We start from the raw sequence: 19,181 nt of genomic DNA on the forward strand, positions 1-19,181 counted from the left end.
CCTGCCAGGTAACTTTCTTTATAGCACAAGTTGTAAATGCAGTGAGCTTTAAGAAAAATGACTGCTGGTGCAGATTTCAAATCCAGGTAACTGATAATTTTACAGAGGGGTCCAAATTCATATTCACTTCATTTTGTGATATCATTGTGTTGTTTAAAAATGAACTAGTCTCATTATTGCTAACAACATGTGAGCTGTTGTCTATCCACTTTCAACTTATTTGCAATTAACAACAGTTCTGATAACTTGCACCAGAAATTAAATGGAGTATGTTTCAGGGAGTACTGAGAATGATGAAACTGTCTCTCTAATTCATTTATTGTTCTGGTCATTGCTGGGTATACCATATGCTTGAGTTAAGTTTTCCTTTCACATTTTTGTCTCTGTAAATTATTATTTTTGCATTTTCTGTCCACCCTGCAGTGCAAACATGGTTCACTCCCTAAGGAAGATCAAAATTTAATTTGCCCTTTGTAGCACAAACCACCCTGGCACTGGTAAGTGAACATCAGCACTTTGAATAGTACGTTGAATAGAAAATGAACCTGCTAGGTAGCATTGTTTGTAGCACAAGGTGTAAATGCATTGAGCTTAGAACAAAAGCAGTGCTGTTGCAAGGTTCAAATCCAGCTGACTGATAAAGTTACAAAGAAGTGTCTGAATGCATACTTACTCACATTTTGTGATATTATTGTGCTGTTTAAAAATGAAGTGTTCTCAGTGTTGCTAACAGCATGTCAGCTGTTTCTATCCACCTTCCTATTATTTGTCATTAACTACAAGTCTGATAATGTGTGCCACAAATTCATAGGTTCATAGTTGTATACTAGGCTAATGACCACAAGGGCCTTTTTAAGCCTAGCCATGCATTCCATATTTCTGACAAGTTCTGATATCCTTGATAAGTGTAAGCATGGGACTGGGAGATGAACCATTTACAAGATGTTGACTGGGGGATGGACCATTTACAGGTTGGCTTTGACCATTAGAGACATAGGGGTCAAACCAGGGATGAATTTCCTGTTCCCCATCCAAGTGTCCAAGTTGCACTTGAATTGGGTTAGGGAGGAACTCTCCTTCACATAGTTGGGGAGCCTGTTCCAGAGAAGGGGTAGTCTATGGGATACATACTTCTCAACTGTACAAAATTTCACAGAATGCCCAGAGTTTTCCATCAGATTTTTGGTCTGTTCCTCATAATTTTTTTTCTGGCAAATCACTGAAGACTGAATGAACTGAATAATGATATAGATTTGAGTTTTCAACACCATATCCTTCAGAAGATACATGCTAATGAAAATCCTATTATTCTGTCAACTTTCTAAGTTTATACGAGCAATATCTGAAATCTGTCCCTATTGTTGGGTCTTTGTCCCTCCAATATATTAGGCTCTGTCCAGATTTCTTGTATTAAGAGGTTCCGAGGTATGTGCATACCTGTTTTTTTCCTGGCAGGTCCTATTTATATTACAGGCAGGACTTACATCTTTAGAACAGATAATTCAGATGCTGTTAGTTTTGCAGATATACAGGAGGTCTATCAGGGTGGGGTGTGACAACTCCTTGTATGATAGCCACAGCCTGTAGGAGGCAGAATATAGGGATAGGACCTTAAGGTGGTCTGCAAAAGACACATTACTTTCTCCCTGTATTCTTTTAGTGAGGAACCTCTGTGGACATTCCAAGTGTTGGATGTACCCACTTAGGTACATACTAAAGGGAACACTGCACTCAATAATAGGTCAGATGAATGCTGAATACAGTGAAACAACGACCTCCTTAGACCTAGCTCATGTTTGTTTATAAACTGCACACCATAGAATGATTTTCTCACTACTGTAAACACATGATGGTCAAAAGCTAGACTACTGTCTATTTGTGTCCCCCGGTCCCTAATTACTGGGTCAAACCTTAGGGGTGTGTTATCAATATGATAGGTACCAGGACTGCAGGATTTCCTGAAGGATACTATTATGCATTTCTTGGCATTTAGTTTTAGGCCATCACTCTAACACCAGTTATTCATCTGCGTCAGCCCTTCTTGGAGAACATTTGTACCGGGAGATTCTATGATGGCTGCTAATTTGCTATCATCTGCAAATTTACTCAGCCAGAGACCCCTGACATTGACCTTTACTTCAGAGAAGAAAATGCCAAAAATGGAGCTGTCACAGGACCAATCCCTGAGGGACTCTGCTTATGACTGACCTCTTTGTAGATGTGGACTCCACAATTATAACTTCTTGGTCCTGTCTATGAGCCAGCTGGCTTTCAACTGCATGACCTAAGGGTTTATTCCTAACCTTCTGAGTTTGTCAACAATGCCTGAGTCTGGTATTGTGCCTAATGCCTTGGCCAGGTCACGGCAGGGCGTGAATCATTTTGCCCTCATCGTTTGCTTTGGTGACCTTCTCAAAGAAGTTCACCAGGTTGAGTAGGCTTGACCTGATCTTGATGAATCTAAATTGGGTTAGGTCCATTGTCTGGAGGTTTTTTGTGTCATTATTGGTCATTTCCATGATAATTCTTTCTATGGCTTTGTATATGAGATAAATGAGAATGGACATGTGAGATGACAGGGAGATTACATTCAGCTGGGATAAGTATTTCTTCTTTTGGGGGTGAGGGAGGGGAGAAATTTGCACTGAACCTGTCAGCCAGAATGTTGGCAATATCTGTGAGTTCAGTGTATTTTTTGTTGTTGTGAACTAACTCAGCATATCTGAGGGTTTCCGCCCAGGTTTCTAACATAGCTGAAGAAGGCTTTGTGGTTATCTTTAGTGTCCTTAGCGATTTTTCTCTCAAAGTTGGCCTTGGATGTTTTTATGAGAGAACGTAGTTTTCTGCTAGTGTTGATTAGAGATCTTCCCTTTATGGGATTTGCTCTGTCGTGCAATAGCTTCCTTCTTTTGTTATACAATTTGTTTATGGCTGAGGTCCACCAGACAGGACGCTTGGCTTTGGTGGAGAGGGACTTGGATTTATTTGGGATTGCATGATCCATGCATTCTTGGAGATGTCCATAGAAGGCATTTGTGAAGGATTCAGCATTGTGGGATGTGGTATCCACTGGCCCAGTGGGCTTAAAGGATGCCATCTCAGTCTTAAGAAGAGTGAAGTCTGCTTTTGAGAAGTTTTTCACTGTGGTCTTTTGTGCTGGGGGTGGAGGTGAGATATGTATATCCAGGGTGATTAGTTTGTGGTCAGATCTCACTAGTGAGGGGTATACCTCCGGTGTAGAGCATTTTGTCCCCATGTTTGTGATGATCAGGTCTAGTATATTATCTCCCCTAGTGGGAGAGGTGACTAGTTGTTCCAGTGCATTTGAATTTATGAATTCCAGGAAACTTTGGGCTAGGGTGTTAGGGCTAGAATAATGTACCCAATATATGTTAAGGTAGTTGAAGTCTCCCAGTATGATGGTATTTTGTGATACATTCATATCCTCCAATGTCTTCAGGAAGGCTGAGTGGGTTTCCAGAGATTGGGAGGGTGGTCTGTAACATGCTACCAGTTGTATAGCAGTTTTGCCTATGGTTAGTTGTACCTGTATGGTCTCCGATGCTTCATGTGTTGCTACTAACTTGGAGGTGTGGGTGTCCTTGATGAATATGGACACTCCCCCTCCCTTTGTGGTTCAGCCCGGGTTTTGGGGCCGAAAAGCATGATACGAGGTATAGCCTTGGTAGTGCTGGGGTGCTCTCAAGAGCCTTGAACTAGGTTTCAGTTACTGCACAGACGTCGATGTTCTCCATGCTGAGGAATGCATCGAGTGCCTGCATCTTGAGATTTAGACTTCTGGCGTTGAGCAGCATTACCCTTAATTTTTTTCCATTTTTGTTTTCTAAGGAGGTGGGTTTGTCTTTTGAGCCTTGCCTAAAAAAGGCACTATGGGGGTGGCAAGAGCCTTAGCCAATATCCGGAAGCCCAGTGGTGACAGGTGCAAGCCATCCCTTGCGAAGCAGCGTGGCTTGTCCAACATGTCATCCCAGGCAGACAGACATTGGATCCCCTTAGAATGACAGCAGTACTTGAGCCAATTATTAAAGCTGATCATCTTGTCTTTGTATTGTGGCATCATTCTTCGTGAGGGCAAGATGCTGCTCAGGGTAAGGGTCATACCAGCCTGGGCTACATAATCAGAGAGCTCCTCTATGTCTCTTTTCATGTAGTCCAGGGAGGTACATCTCAGGTCATTCACGCCAGCATGGACAATGATGGAGTCATATTTGTACTTGCTTTGGAGTGACCTGAGTGCGTGTGTTATGTGGCAGATCCTAGCTCCCGATAGGCAGCTCACAGTCACCCTCTCCTTGTTCAGCCTGGTAAGCGGGACATCAGTGTGTCTGACTATAGAGTCACCTATTACTAGTGTATCAGGCATGGTGTTTGGCCTTAAGGGCTGCGATTGATTGACACACTGATTTATTGAAGTATGTGTTGCATGTGTTTTGTTTTGAGGTGGTGGATTTTTGGATGTCTGCTTTGGGAGCCTCTGTTGTTTTGGTAAGTTTTTTATTAGAGCCTCGAGTATGTCTTTGTGTTTTTATGTGTTTGGTTTGCAGTTGTGGTAGGTCTATGTGGGACTGGGTTTGCTGTGTGTGTGGTTACCATCTCCTCCTGTCTGGTCATGCCAGCCCTGAGTTGAGAGAGTTCAGCCTCCAGTTTGGCTATATAGTTGCATCTCTCACATGTATTTGTATTTGTTGGGAGGAGGAGAGGGTTGTCTGTGTACATGAGACAATTGTAGCATTGTCTCAAGATACCCATATTAACCAGCTGAACTGGAGAGGACGCCAGTACTCTACCACTCGACATGCTAGAACAGTATAAAGGAGTGCTGTGCCTTTAAGGGAAGTGGATATTCACAAGGGTGGTAGGTGGATGTAGTGCTTACTTAGTATGAGAGTGCTTACTTAGTAGAGAAGTTTTGAGAACTAGTGCTAGGCTTATAATATAGCGAGTAGTCTGATTATACTAAGAGTAGAGCTTCCTTAAGGGAAAATTTGAAGAGCAGACTTGGCGGAGCCAGAAGAAGTTTAACCTTGTTTAACCGGCACTGCGCTATGCGCACAACCGCGCAAAGCCATGATATGCACATTTTATGCACACGCATAGGTATGATATGAGCATTTTATGCGCACGTATGACATGCACATTTTATGCTCACGCATAGGTATGACATGCGCATTTTATGCACACTCGTTATGGCATGTGCATTTTATGCACAAGCATAGGTATGACATGCACATTTTATGCACATGTATAAGTATGACATGCACATTTTATGTACACGCATAGGTATGACATGCGTATTTTATGCACACGCATAGGTATGACATGCACATTTTATGCACATGCATAGGTATGCCATGTGCATTTTATGCACATACATAGGTATGACATGCACATTTTATGTACATGCATAGGTATGACGTGCATTTTATGCACACGCATAGGTATGACATGCACATTTTATACACGTGCATAGGTATGACATGCACATTTTATGCACAAGCATAGGTATAACATGCACATTTTATGCACATGCATAGGTATGACATGCATATTTTATTATAATGATTGAGTTCTCATATATCATAAGTATTTGTTTTATGACAGTGTGTCTTACAAAGTGTGTATGTAACCTAACCTACTAATCAACTGCATGCATCTGAGATGTATTTATTGTGAAGACTGGTAGAGAAGGGTAAAGGCTGCCAGCCTAGTCATATAGAATTTGGGGCATAATTCTGGCATTTGTAAATATGGATGTAAAATACAGGCTTGTTTCTTAAATGAAAGAAAAATACTGTAAAATGTGAACTTGAAAATTGTAGCAACATTGCCATCTGCTGTGGGGAAGGCTAAGCCAAGCATTTGAAATGTTCTTGGAAATTAAAATTATGTTTTCTATGTCCTTTGAAGTTAAAATTTGGAGTCGATGAGTCTGGAGTAAGCATCCTGCCTATTGTTTTAAGGCTAAAGTTAATGACCAGAATTTACATGTGGAATGTTCTTTATTGCTCTAAGTGTAAAAGAATGTAAATGTAGTTTCTGTGGCCTGGGAACCAGGAAAGTGTAAACAAATTATGTAATGTTTTATCAGAACTGCAGTTTCAATTTAAACAGTGGGAACCAGAAATTACGAGGTCATTTCTATTAATGAGTTAAATATTGCGTATAGAAGGATACATTTATTTATAGAGGAATTTTTATTAGACAACAGGATAACTGAAGAATTATACAATTTTTTCAGGTAGAGTACCCTGTTATGTCTATTATGGCAGGTATACCTAAGGTACATAAAAATGTTTCTAACCCCCCATTTAGACCAATAATATCAGGAAGTAAGTCCAAAACTTTTCCACTGGGAGTGGCTATAGACTCTTTGTTAAAAGATATATATGGAAAAGTGGAACATATGGTTAAGGACTCTTGGGAATTCTTAATGAGATATCCCATTCACATAGCTGATAATGAACTATTGTTTGCCTCCATAGATGTAATAGATCTATTTATGTGTATCCCCAAGAATCAGGGGATGGAGGCATTTACTGACAGTATTTACAAATATAGTAATTTGGAACGGGACAAAATAAAGTTGATTATTGAACTTATGTCCATAGTATGGGACAACAACTTTATATATTATGAAGGGGAGATGTTCAAACAAACCAAGGGCGTAGCTATGGGGGCAGCATGTGCCCCCATATATGCTAATATGGTAATGTTGGACTGGGAGGAGAATACCATATTTAATAGTGAGTTTTTTGGCAATATTAAATACTACTCACGATTTCTGGATAACATATATATTATATGGGAGGGTGATCAGTGTAGTTTTAACAACTTTTTGGAATATTTGAACCAAAGTAGTGACTTTTTGAAGTTCACTTCAATGAGTAGTAAAATAGGGGTGGCTTATTTGGATACTTTGGTCACAAGAAAGGATAATATTTTCAAGTCTAATATAAACAGAAAAGAGACCTTTACCAATTTGTACATTGATTATGACAGTAATCATTCAATGAATCCAAGAGAAACATCTATAAGGGACAATGTATCAGGGCAGTTAGGATGACCTCAAGTTACCCAGATATGTTAGACAAAGTGCAATATATAACTTCATTATTTAGTGAAAGAGGATACAACAAAGACATGATGAAGAAAGTGAGCTCATATGTAATAGATCAATGGGGAATGAAATATGTGCCATTATTAGGAATGAAATATAACATTGATCCAGATAGTGATAATGATAAGAACAGCGGTACTAACATTAGCCATTTAGTAGAGCTTGTATTACAGAATATGGTCCGTTTAGCAATCAGATTAAAGATATTATGAGTAAATATTGGCATATATTATTAACCAATGATGAAATGTCAGAATTGGTAGGTCCTAGACCGACTTTTGTTTATAAGATGGGTCAAAATTTGAAAAGGATGTTAGAGACAGGTTATAAAAGAAGGAAGACAGTAAATTCTACACTTACAAATAAATGTGGTACATGCCACCAATGCAGTCTGATTAATGAAGAAACAGAGATTATTTAAAAAAATTATAATAGGACGAAATTATTTTTTAAACGGGGTAGTTGTAGTACAAAAATGTTAGTTTATTTAGCCAAATGCATGGTCTGTCCTTCTTTCTATATAGGTAAAACTGAGCAAAACTTCAGGAAAAGAATTTATTCTCATCTATACAGTATAAGGACGAAAGACCACAAAAATGCTTTGGCTAAACATATTATTAGTGAAGGAGATAATCATCATTTCAAGTTTGCTATATTAGAAGTTGTAGCAAGTAATCCGAGGGGTGGAAACATTAAGAGTATGTTGGCATACAAAGAGACATGTTGGCAGATACTGACGGATGCCACGCCACCACCAGGATTAAATGATTATATATCAGTAAAATCATTACTAGAGATTATGAATTGATGAAAGTTGTAAACAATTTTATTATATATTAACAATTTTATTATATATTAACAGTATTAATTGTTGTTAACATTTCAATATTATTTTTTTATAGGTATAGCTTTCTTATGTTGTTAAAGCAGTTTTTTAGAAATTATAGGTTTATTTGAAATGTCAGGTATTTAATAGTAGTATACAGCCTTAAGAATTTGAACGTGATTTTTGCATAATAAATTTTTGAAAGTTGAGCTGTTACTCACTGGTGTTCTTTTGGTCGTTGCTGCTATATGAATATTTATCGGTGTTGTTGCTTAATGGGAATTACAATTTGAATATTCTGAGAAAGCTCATGGTTTAGTGAGTGAAAGAGCTTAACTTTATGGAATAAAACAGATTTTATGATCTTTTCATTTGTTTTTGTTGCCAGTGGTTTTGTAGAACACATCTTTTATTCGTGGGTCATTGGCGATTTGTAGCGTTCTGGACTTCGCCATTTGGAAAGTATAAGTACATAGAACGCTAACTTTTGTGTTCAATTTAAACAGTGGGAACCAGAAATTATGAAGCATTTTTGTTTGACTATCTAACTCAGCACTGCCTTGCTCTATGTAAGTAAGTTATCTTAGAAGTATGTTTTCTTGTAGAAATAGCTAGGACTATAAAGTTTAGACTAAGCGTTTTTCCGTTATGTCAGAACTGTACTACAGAATTATTTTAAGTTTCTGTGTGATCTCTAAACTCTTGAATAGCACTGTGGTGTAGTAGTATTGTCTTGTGTTTTAATTATTTATTATTAAATATTTTAAAATCTTCTAGAGTACATTGAATATTTATAGAGTTCATTGTAATAGGCCACTCTAATAAGCCTTAGACTGTTTAGTCAGACTTACCAATTGGATAATAATATTGCACAGTAATAATTGGACACCCTTTTAAGGGCCTTTGGGTAGCTGATAATTATTAGCTGGTGGTGGCAGTAATTACTGCCGTATAGTCTGGGTAAAGGGGCACAGCTGGAGAATCTGTCAGCCTTTCCCAGGAGTGTCTGTGAAGTTGTATAAATATATATCGCAAAGTGTGGGTGTGTGTCAGCTACTTGGGCAGGGACACAAAGCACTGGTTGGACAGAGAGAGAACTGGAGGTTAGCTTGCCAGCTAGGCTGAAATCTGGACCATATAGCTGTGCCAGTGGGGAGTCTTACTGGGGACCTGGGGAGCAAGGGAGCAACCAACCTCAGACTGACTGTGATCTCTGTTTGCACTTAAGGGAAACTGTACATTACTGTGTGTATTTGTTATCCTTTCCTGTTATATGAGACACCCTCTATGGTCTTAGTGGTGAGGAGTGAGGCTCCTTGATTGCTGGGCCAGGGCATCACATTTATAAACACAACCACTGTATTATGCATAGAAATGCAGTCCCATGACTAAGTAAATTCATAGACATACCCACATCTGTGAAGTATGTATACATTCAGTCTTAAATTATGATACCTCTAATTAACATGTTGTTGGGTTCATAGGTGGTTACTGAGCTATTGACCTGAAGGTCTTTATACTTTTAGCCATGTGTACCCAATATAATACTAGAGATACCCAATATAAAGGATCTTGACTAAACTCAAAATCTTAGTTAGCAACAACTGCCCATATCTAGAAGGATCATAGGTAAATTTCTGGCAGGAATTTATGGTTTCCCATCCAGTCATCCAGGCTACATTTAAACAGGGTCATAGATGGGCTTTGTTTTATTTGAACCAGTAACCTATTCCAGAAGAGTGGCAACCTCTGAGATATGTATCTGTCTTTCCAGCAGGTCCTATTTATGCCATAGATAAGGCTAAAGTCCCTGGAGTGGGTGACCCTTGTCCCATTTGACTTGCTGATGTGCAGCATTTCTATTAGGTTTTGATCCAAGATTGCTTTTTTGACCAGTGACAAATGTGCTCTAAGTAGGTTGTGTGCTACTTCAGTCTGTCAATGTGTGACGTGCTGGAGACCCTGAATTTTCTTGGTAAGAAATCACGGAGGTCTCTCAAGTTGCTGTAAGGTGTCTGGTAAGGTACATACAAAAGGGGGCATTGCACTCAATTATTGGCCTGATAAGGGTCGAGTACAGGGGTGTTATGACCTCTTTCACTCTTGAGGCAATGCCTTTGTTAATGAGGTGTGCAATGTAGAATGCATTTCTTACCACAGTAGACACATGGTGGTCAAAGTTTAGGCTACAGTCAACTTGTGTTCCCAAGTTTCTCACTACTGAGTTGTTATTTATGGTATTATTATTTATATGATAGTCTGCAGTGGTATCATTTTTACCAAAGGGGATGATAATACATTTTTAGCACTGAGTTTGGGTCCATGGCTTTGGCACCAATCATTGGTTTATGTAAGTCCCTCTTGAAGTATATTGACATCATATGGGGATTCAACGGTTGCACCTAATTTGCAGTCGTCAGCAAACTTAGTCAGCCATTTTGGCCTGAACTTCTGAGAAATATATTCCAAACAATAGGGAGCCCAGCACTGACCCTGTGGCACCCCATTGGTAAGAGGTCTGTTTGTTGAGGTAAAGTCCCCAACTTTGACTAAGTGTGTTCTGTCAGTGAGCCAGTTAACAACCTACCTGATGACATAAGGGTTGATATTCAACTGAGAGAGTTTATCAATGATGGCCAAATGTGGGATCGTGTTGAAGGCCTTGGCTAAGTCAAGGTAGGATTTATGCACAGTTTTGCCTTTGTCTATGGCTCTGGTTACGTTTTCAATGAAGGTGACCAGGTTTAACAGGCATGACCTGTCTTTGACAAAACCAAACTGTGTCAGATCAAGGGTTTGGGGATAACCTATATCCTTATTTATAAGGTCTGTGATTATTTGTTCCATGGCCTTACAGACAAGGTTGGTTAAACTTATGGGTCTGTAGTTCCCAGGGTGTGTTGCTGTACCACGTTTATGAAGGAGGATGATGATTGCTGTTTTCCATTCAGCAGGGACAAAACCAGTACTCAGGCCGTGGTTGAAGAGAGTACATAATGGAGCTGCTAACTCATATTTTAGACCATTTAAAACTCAACCTGGGATGACACCCGGTTCCATAGAGGCTGGGTGTTTGGCCTTGGAGAAAGCAATTATGACTTGCTCTTTAGAAATGCAAGGTGGAGGAGATGTAGAGGGAATGCTTTGTGGAATGTTTGGAGGGGATGGGGGGTGAAATTTTCACCAAATCTGTCAGCTAATAGGTTAGCTATTTTCACAGGATTGGTGTGTGTGATGAAAACCGCAGCTAGTTCAGCACACATCTGGGTCCAACTTTTTAAGTTATGGATATAGCCTTATGGTTATCCTTAACTTGGGTTGCTAAGTTTTTTGAAGTTGCCCTTACAGGATTTTACAAGTTGTCTTATTTGTTTGTTCAAGCAGAAGAGGGTGTTCTTCCAGTGCTGGGACCTCTCTCTTTTTTATTCTTAGACAGCAATTTCTTCCTCTTGTTGTATAATGTATTAAAACTAGATGTCTACAGGGAGACTTGTTTTTTTCTTGTGGAACTTGTTTTGATCCTATCAGGTACAACAGTGTCAATACATTTGTATAAGTGTTTGTACAGGGCATTGTGTATATCCTAGCATAATTGTCAGTGATGTCTATGGGAACAGGAGCTTGGAAATTATTTATGCCATCCCATAGGAGGGCATAATTAGCGTTGGTGAATTTTTTTTACCTGGTTTCACCTAAGAGGGATTCAGGTGTTATAACTACTTCAAATGTGACTGATGTGTGATCAGATTTAACCAGTGAGGGTCTTGTACTTGTGGTGATGCAATGGTCACCCATGTTGGTGATGACCAGGTCGAGAATATTTGAGCCCCTTGTGGGGTTGCATACTACTTGTTTCAGGGCATTACTGTTAACAAAGTCCAGGAACCTTTGTGCAGGTGTGTTGGTATTCATATAAATTTCCCAGTAAATGGAGGGATAGTTAAAATTGTCCATGACTAGAGTGTTTGGTTGTAATTTGATTGACTCAAGAAGGTCCAAATAAGCAGTGAGGGTATCTTCGTTCATTGAAGGGAGACTATAGCTAATGATGACTTGATGGGGGGCCTTACACACAGTTAATTAAACTTGGAGTAACTCCATGGAGTTTTCCTGTCTAACTAGTCTGGAGGTGTATTTACCTTTGATGAAGATAGATACTCCTCCTTCTCCTTTGGTTCTCACACGTTCATTTTGCAGTCTGAAAGTGTGGAAGGCATTGTAGCCTTGCAAGACCGGGGCACTCTTTGAGGTCCTGAATCAAGTTTTTGTGACTGCACAGATGTTAACCTAAAAAAGGTGCTATAGGGGAGGCAAGTGCCTTAGCCAGTAACCAAAAGCTTAGAGATGACAGGTGAAGACCATCTCTGGCAAAGCAGGGTGGTCTATCAACCATGTCATCCCAGGCTGACAAGAACTGGATTCCCTTAGAATGACACCAGAAACTAAGCCAATTGTCGAAGTCAATCATTTTTTGTTTATATTGTGGCATCATCCTAGGTGAGGGTAGAAAGCTGCTCAAGGCTAGGGACATACCTGCCTAGGACAAATATTCAGCGAGCACAATCATGTTTTTCTTCATATATACAGTGAGGTATGTCTCAAGTCATTCACACCAACATGAACTATGACAGAGTCATAACGATACATGTTGTTGAGAGACTTGGCTGCATGTGTGATCTGATGGATCCAGGCACCCGATAGACAGCTGACTGTAACCTTCTCCTTGTCTAGCCTGGTGAGGAGGACATCTGTGTGTCTTGCAGTGGAGTCACCTATGACTAAAAAATTTGGTTTCAATGTGTTTTGCCTTAGGGGCTTATTTGATGAGACACTGGTACTTATGTTTTTATGTGTGTTGATTGTTGTAGGTGCTGCATTAGGTGTAGCTTGTTTATGTTTGGAAGGTCTCTGGTGTTTAGGTATGTTTCTGGTGAGTGCCTACATGTATGATGGTTTATGTGGTGAGTGCATGGTTTGCCTAGGAGTGTAGTATGTGAGCTGACAACCTGTTCAGTGTTACTGTTCTGTGCACGATAGAGCAAGGATTCCAGATTCTTAGTGTAAATGCATCTCTCATAAATTGTACTTGGGTGATTTAGGAGTAGAGGGTTGTCAGTGTACATGAGGCAGTTGCTACACTGCCTCAGGCTACCTATGTCAGTCAGACAGGTAGGAAAAATGGAGTGGAAATTGACCATCCATAATGTTAGGTTAAATCCTGTTTTCACAGTGCAGAGAGAAAATGGAGGGTGTGGTATAACTAGGTGGTCTAAATGGGGTCTGTACTAATGGATCATCTATAAAGGGTCTATACTAGAGGGGGTTCACTAAATGGTATGAGACTATTGAAGATTTGTCATTTTGGAACTGTTTAGTGGGCAAAAGTGCAGCTGAGGTGCTGTCTGAGCAGCTAAGCACAATTTAAGGACTCGGCCAGATCACAGGTAGCTACTAAGGAAAAATGTATCTATTGAAGTTTGAATACATCAGAACAGTGGCTAGTCACCTACTTCTGTGGAGCTGTGTTAAAACAAGCACAAACCCGAACAAATGCGGGGCTTATGTAGCAACAGTGACCAAACTGAATTAAACAATTTAACTAATAAAAAAGCTCAAAAGTTAGCCCTGTGCCAGCAACCTTCAATCAGATAAGTCCTAACTGCACTCTCATGCCTCAAGGGCACAGGGGGGCCCTCTCATACAAAAGATATCCTGGTTTAGTCATCAATTTAACAAACAGATCCAGATTCAGCATGTTTGAATCTAGTCTGTGCTACAGCAGACAAAAAGTACAACAAATCAGCAAGAACAGCTTTAAAAAATAAGCAACAATAACAAACATACAGTTTAAACATGCAAACTACAGTACAGAGTACAAAATACAGGTTCATAGGTTGGTACTGGGCTATCGGCCCTAGGGCCTATACAAGCCTAACCATAACAATTCCCTGGCTATTTCTTCCCACACTATTTACTTCCCTGGACCCCTGTCTAGCAGAGCGACTGACATGATCCCTGGGGTAAATTTCCTATATCCCATCTAGTCGTCAAGGCTCCTTTTGAAGAGGGCCAAGGAGGCACTCTACTTGACATGTATGGGCAGTCTATTCCAGAGCCTGGGGAGTCTCTGGGTCAGGAACCTATCCTTTCAGTATGTTTTGTTCATTGTGATGACAAGGTTTAGGTCCCTGGAGCATGTGGCTCTGATGGATTGGGATTTCTTTAAGTGCAGCATGTCCAACAGCTCTGGGTTTGACATGGCCTTATATGTTAAGCAGAGATCACCTCTGAGTAGACGATATGTGACAGAGTATAGCTGGAGTTGTTTTAGTCAGTCAACATAGGGCATCTGCTTTAGGCCTGTTATTCGTTTAGTGAGGTATTTCTGCAGTCTTTCCAGTTGTTGCAGATGTCTTCTGAGGTACATACCAAACGGGGCATTGTACTCTATGATGGGTCTAATGAGGAATGAATACAGTGGGACAATGACCTCCTTTTTGTGGATGTAAAGTCCTTAGTGATGAGGTGTGCCACATAGAAGGATTTCCTGACTGTTGTGGCAATGTGGTTATCGAAGGTGAGAGCACTGTCCACCTGTGTCCCTAAGTCTCTTATCACACTTTCGGTGTTTAGTGTACTGCCACCTTTGTGGTAATTCACAGGTACATGTTTTTTCCCAAAGGGGATAACAATACATTTCTTGGCATTGAGCTTGAGCCCATGGCTCTGGCACCAAGCATTTGTTTCTGTAAGGCCCTTTTGTAGAATATCCACATCATTTGGTGATTCAATAATATCTCCCAGTTTGCTGTTATCTGCAAACTTTGTTAGCCAGAATCCCTTAGTGTTGGCCTGTACTTCAGAGAAGTAGATGCCAAACAAGAGCAGTCCCAGGACTGAACCCTGAAGTACTCCACTTGTCTGGAGCTGGATTTGGAGTTAGCTACTTTTACAGTGTGGGTTCTGTCAGTAAGCCAGTTGGCAACCCATCGAGTGACGTAGGGATTTATGCCCAGCTTAGTAATTTTATCTATGACTCCAGAGTGGGGGATGGTGTCAAAGGCTTTGATGAGGTTCAGATAGGCTGTGTGGACCACCTTACCCTCGTCCACAGCTCTGGAGACTGATTCAAAGAAGTCAATCAGGTTCAGGAGACAAGATCGGCCCTTCACGAACCCAAACTGCATGGGGTCCATTTTCATCACTGTCCTATCCACCCTTTTCTCACACTTTTAATCTTGTCAAAAAAAATTGAATCACACACAACACACTTGGCCAGAAATGGCCCACTGAAAAGCTTCAGTCTTTATACTCAGCATTCACATGGAAGTTAGCATAGTGCACCGATGCTAAGTGATGGTGAATGGTATTTAACTTCCTACGGCAAAAGCTACAGATTTTAATTTCAGCCACAGTAATCTTGTTGCTGTCATGTGCTTAAATCCGCTCAGCAACGGGACCACATATAAGGGTAGACTAAAGAGATTGCTCTGAAACAGAAACTCTAACAGTTATTAGTCAATGACCTAGATACTCCTATGTGGCATGTTGAGATAATTCCTTTGTAGAATGAATTGTTTGTATAGTGTCATGGGTTCCATTACAGTTGTAGGGCAAATTATTATTTCATGACAATTATATTCCTATCATTTGGTTAACTTCAAACATCTGTTTTCATCTCTATTTACAGCAGTTTATTAACATACCATTTGAAGTTCCTTTGTGGAGTAATGAAATAATGCTCAGCTCTATAAACAGATTTTTGCTTATGTTCAAAGGTTCTAATCTAGACATCTATGACTTACTACACTATTGAATGTGTCGCTGTTGCCTACGTGTTGTTTTGACCACTGTTATCCTGCTTCTGTCATAATCTGCTTGTTTCGCCCCTCCCCCTGTCTGTGTTTGTTATCCTGCTTCTGTCATAATCTGCTTGTTTCGTCCCTCCCCCTCCCCCTGTCTATGTTTGTTATCCTGCTTCTCGAAACAAAAAGAATGGAGCCAGCAATCAGTGACTAAATAAATCTATTAAAAAATTACATTCCAGCAAGTACAAACAGACCGGTTTCGGCTGGTAAATTACACAGCCTTCTTCAGTGTGTACAAAAAATTCAATACATGCTGTTTAAATAATCAACACATGAATCCCATTGGCTAGGTGCTTATAGATATTCATTAAGACCAGGGTGAAAGAGACCACCCAGTTTAATTATCCACTTTTTTTCTTTGCAATTTAAAATGTTGTGCCAACCAGTTTTGTTTTTACGATCACCTTGTATTTTATCAATTAGTGGTCCTAAACTGGATAGATTATGATAAGGAAGCCCGTAGGCAATTGTTTGATGCAAGATACTATAGACATATGGGGGTGGATCCTATGGGTAGATTCATCAAATGTATAGAATGGTTCTTACAGGATGCAAATGATAGAGGGGTCATATCTAATGACACAGTACAACAATTGACTATTAAGGATCCTAATGCTCAATACATTTATTTTCTGCCCAAGATTCATAAAGATGCCAAGAACCCCCCAGGAAGACCAATAGTTTCTGGCAGAAACTATTTGACGGAGCCCTTATCATTGTTTTTGACCAAATATCTTAAACCTCTGTTACCTTTCATTCACTCTAGGTTACAAGATACCACAAACTTCTTGCAAATTATATCAGATACACAACTGGATGCCGATTGGTTCTTGTGTATGCTTGATGTGAGCGCATTGCATACCAATATTCCACATCAGGCAGGTCTTAAGGCGTTAGCATATTGGCTTAACAATACCAACCTGCAAGGTTCTACATTTAATTCCTTTTTGGTGGACATGGCCAGGTATGTCCTTACCTGTAACGTCTTTTATTATAAAGACTTATGTTTCTGGCAAATTAAAGGTACGGCTATGGGGGCATCTTTTGCCCCCATATATGCTGACCTTTTCATGGCTTATGTAGAAATGGAGATGATTTACAATTCTACAAGGAACATTTTTCTTCCAGACATGGATATATGGAGACGTTACCTGGACGATATATGGTTGGTCTGGAGGGGTACAGAGTCCAAACTTAACGTGTTTGTTTGTTATTTGAATAATAATGAATGGGGTTTATGTTTCACGAACAGCATGACATCAATAATATAACATTCTTGGATGTATCATTGCGGAAACTCCCTGATGGTACACTAGAATCGGAAATGTATAGGAAGTTCCCACAATATAACCCCCTATTACATGCCTTCTAGCTACCATGCTCCACACATAGCTAGGAATATACCTAAGTCCCAACTTATCAGAGCCAAACGCATCTGTTCTGAACAATCTACATTTTGTAGGAACCAAATGGATCTTACACATTGATTCAAACAAAGGGGCTACAATGCTGGCACTATTGCAGTTGCTAAACTTCAGGTCAATAATATGCAACGCACTGAGTTACTCAAATATAGGGAACGATCTGATAAATCCTCTCAACCTTTGAGATTTATTACAATTTATGGTCGCAATACCAATTGTCTACTGGGGAGTGTCCGGAAACATTGGAACATCTTGCAATGCGACCCTGATGTGGCACACATTATCCCTGACAAATGTATGTTTTCTTATAGGAATGGTAAAAACCTCAAATCATATTTTAATCATTACAAATGTAGTGATAATAAATATACTAGCAAGGTACAGAGAACTTTGTCAGGTCATATTTTATGTGGTTGTTTTCCTTGTGGCCACTGCATTAATTGTAAACATATCTCCACAACCAAGGATTTCTCAAGTAGAAATTGCCCCAAAGTTTTTGATTTAAATATTTTTGTGAATTGTGGTAGTGATTGGGCCATTTATATGGCCACATGTAGCTGCGGGGCATTCTACATTGGGCAAACCTCTAGGTGCATCAGATTGCGTATTTCTGAACATTATAGTAACATGAAACATAAAAAGGTGACTAATGCTCTTTATAAACATCAGTTGGTTCATCCAACAGCAAAATTTATGTTCACTATAATTGATAAAATACAAGGTGATCGTAAAAACAAAACTGGTTGGCACAACATTTTAAATTGCAAAGAAAAAAAGTGGATAATTAAACTGGGTGGTCTCTTTCACCCTGGTCTTAATGAATATCTATCAGCACCTAGCCAATGGGATTCATGTGTTGATTATTTAAACAGCATGTATTGCATTTTTTGTACACACTGAAGAAGGCTGTGTAATTTACCAGCCGAAACCAGTCTGTTTGTACTTGCTGGAATGTAATTTTTTAATAGATTTATTTAGTGACTGATTGCTGGCTCCATTCTTTTTGTTTTGTTTGGCTTGTGTTGGGAGCCGTGCATTTACCCACGTGCAGGAGGACGTTCTTCACTGTTATCCTGCTTCTGTCCTAATCTGCTTGTTTCATCCCTCCCCCTCCCCCTGTCTGTGTTTGTTATCCTGCTTCTGTCATAATCTGCTTGTTTTGTCCCTCCCCCTCCCCCGTCTGTGTTTGTTATCCTGCTTCTGTCATAATCTGCTTGTTTCGCCCCTCCCCCTGTCTGTTTGTTATCCTGCTTCTGTCATAATCTGCTTGTTTCGCCCCTCCCCCCCCGTCTGTGTTTGTTATCCTGCTTCTGTCATAATCTGCTTGTTTCGTCCCTCCCCCTCCCCCTGTCTGTGTTTGTTATCCTGCTTCTGTCATAATCTGCTTGTTTCGCCCCTCCCCCCTCTGTGTTTGTTATCCTGCTTCTGTCATAATCTGCTTGTTTCGCCCCTCCCCCGTCTGTGTTTGTTATCCTGCTTCTGTCATAATCTGCTTGTTTTGCCCCCCCCGTCTGTGTTTGTTATCCTGCTTCTGTCATAATCTGCTTGTTTCGCCCCTCCCCCTGTCTGTGTTTGTTATCCTGCTTCTGTCATAATCTGTTTGATTCACCCCTCCCCCTTCCCCGTCTGTGTTTGTTATCCTGCTTCTGTCATAATCTGCTTGTTTCGCCCCCCCCCCGTCTGTGTTTGTTCTCCTTCTGTGTCGTCACTTTGTCTCCCCTGCAATGTCTGGCAACAAGCACAAACTGCAACTGAGGCCAAATGGAAGCCCATAATTTATGGCAAAATCTTGTGAGTTTTTGCCTTTCCCTGCATTACTGTGGTGTCCTTCATGCTGCTCTGCTGTGTAAAGTCAGGCCTGTCTTCTATTTATCAAGCTGAGGAGTTGAACGTTCAGCATATAGCTGTTATGATGGTAGCAAAAA

Source organism: Protopterus annectens, chromosome 4.part0 (genome assembly GCF_019279795.1).
Source record: "Protopterus annectens isolate FY-2018-M chromosome 4.part0, PAN1.0, whole genome shotgun sequence".
Lineage (NCBI taxonomy): Eukaryota > Metazoa > Chordata > Ceratodontiformes > Protopteridae > Protopterus > Protopterus annectens.